The sequence below is a fragment of the Cyprinodon variegatus genome, unplaced genomic scaffold, assembly GCF_000732505.1.
Source record: "Cyprinodon variegatus isolate N-32 unplaced genomic scaffold, C_variegatus-1.0 Scaffold1649, whole genome shotgun sequence".
Taxonomy (NCBI): Eukaryota; Metazoa; Chordata; class Actinopteri; order Cyprinodontiformes; family Cyprinodontidae; genus Cyprinodon; species Cyprinodon variegatus.
In genome coordinates, this window is record NW_015152102.1 from 8,245 (window position 1) to 10,491 (window position 2,247).

A 2,247-nucleotide genomic window follows, 5' to 3' on the forward strand; every position below is an offset into this window, starting at 1 on the left:
AATAGATTCAACCTTTAAACTGTATTCTATAGAAAAATGTGAGCAGAATCAAGACTCCTGGTTTATTTTCAGTTTGTTTTTAAACAAGAAATAATAATAAAATATCTGTTCTTATCTTTTCATGGCCGTTTTATGCTGAAGGTGGTGTAGAATCTATAACAGGCGGTTCTACACATCAGTAGATTCCTGAAAGTTAGTTTCTTTATAATCACTCTGACAATCAGACAGAAATGGATTGATATAAAAAAATGTGATATTAAAAAATGGGTAAAAAATCTTTAGATTTATGGCCTAAGAGATCAATAGATTTGGTTGAAATTGGGTGAGATCTCAGATATCCAGGCGGTTTATGAACATTTTTTGGGCTGGAAAACGTGAGTCAGTGAGCTGTGGAACCCTGCTGATGATGGGCGCTGGCCCCTGGGGATACGGATGCTGCGGATGTTGCTGCGGTTATATTTTCATTTCAGTGGATGGGCTGAAAATCATGGAAAAAGAAGGAAGGGGGAGCGGAGGAGGTCAGGGTCAGAAAGCAGACTGCTGTCCAAGCTGGATGTTTTAAAATAGATGGTTTGTTTGCTGTGGCCATTGCTTCAACCGTTGCTGCTAGTGCTCCCGACGTCCCCGCTGCTACAACGGGCGAACTGAGGACTTTACTGGAGCGGTTGGTCCCGCCTCAAAGCCGACTGATGAGGACGTCTATGTCGGGTCGGAATCGGAGGATTTCCTGTCCAGTGAGCAGGCCGCATTCTAGAAGTTATGGTGATGGTTGTCGTGTGATGCCTGAAGATAGATTGGTTCACATTAGAGACGCATGCGTTTGACTGGGGGGGATGCCAGGGCTGAAACTGGTTCCCAGTCCGAGCCTGATCCCCAGACTCAGAAACCATCTGTTAAACCTGACCTTCGACCCCTGAGCACCTGCTGTCTGTACCTGCTGCTTTTTGCTTTGGGTGTCATGGCAACCTAAGCTTGATCTAATTGACCTTTTCTCTCTTTCCAATCAAAATGTAAGCGTAGTCCATGAGGTTGACAGCTTTGAGTCGCTAAATCCTTCTTCCATTAGTTTGCCATCTTGAGAACACATCCATGTAGTCCACCACCATCTTTGTAGTCCCTAACTCCCTCTGACTCGGCAGTCCTGTAACCATACCATCTTCCCTGGTCTTACAGGTCTGAACTGACCTGCTACCTGCAGCTCAAGCAGCAGCCTGCCAATCAGCCAGTCAGCTGTGTGGAATTGGTGACTGTTATGCAATAACTTTACATTCAGTGCCAAGACAGGGACAGCAGAAATGTTATGGAGAGCTCATGTAGCTTATATTTTTATAACTTTTGGACTTTCTGTGAACATACACCCTACTGACAACAAATGAAACCCCAGCTCAACAAAACCTAAACGGATAAATCTGCACACAGATGGAAAAAATTCACATAAACTTCTGTTCAACTTATAAGAATTTATTAACAAAAATCATTTCGCTCCAGGTCAAACATATTCCAGTTAAAACTAAGCTAAGCTACTATGTATAAAATGAAAATGAATGAAAAATGGTTTAAACTATAATGAATAAAATGCTGCTATGCGTCACAGTTCTGCACAGATTTGATGTCAGAACCAAAGTTTAGTTTTTAATGTGATAAATTAGCTTTTAAATGAACGTAGAGCGCTTAGAATGTGTCCAAACCATCACAATGAAAATCCAAGAGGTAAATAAATAAACGTTATTTGGTAAAATAACGTTTATTAAAGGATTTGCATAAATGGTAAATCAATGAGGATATAGATAATTGATTCTTAATCTCTGTGATAGTTTCTAATGGGAACAATGGAAATAGCTCGGTCTGGAGCTAGCAGGTAGCAGTTAGCAGGCATCATGGGACTGGTTTTATAAGGTATTTTTAGTCATAGTTTGGAAATCAAAGGTCATGGTTATATCAGGAAACACAAACATATGAGTTTTTAGTAAAATAAAGCTTTATAAACATTTCCATGTCCCACTGACTGCGCATAGAGAGGCTCCAACTAGGCAGGCTGAGCAGATCTATCCAGATTATTTTCACTTCTGTCTCTGCGCTTTACACACATTAAACGTATTCCCACATTTGCCTGGATCAGATTATTAAAAGTTATTAAAATAAAAGAAATTAAGAGCCACGGCTGCATTCTATGAACCAAAGCTCTACTTAACGAGTCTGAGCAGCATCTAGAACCAGAACAGATAGCGAATGTCTATCTATTAAAAA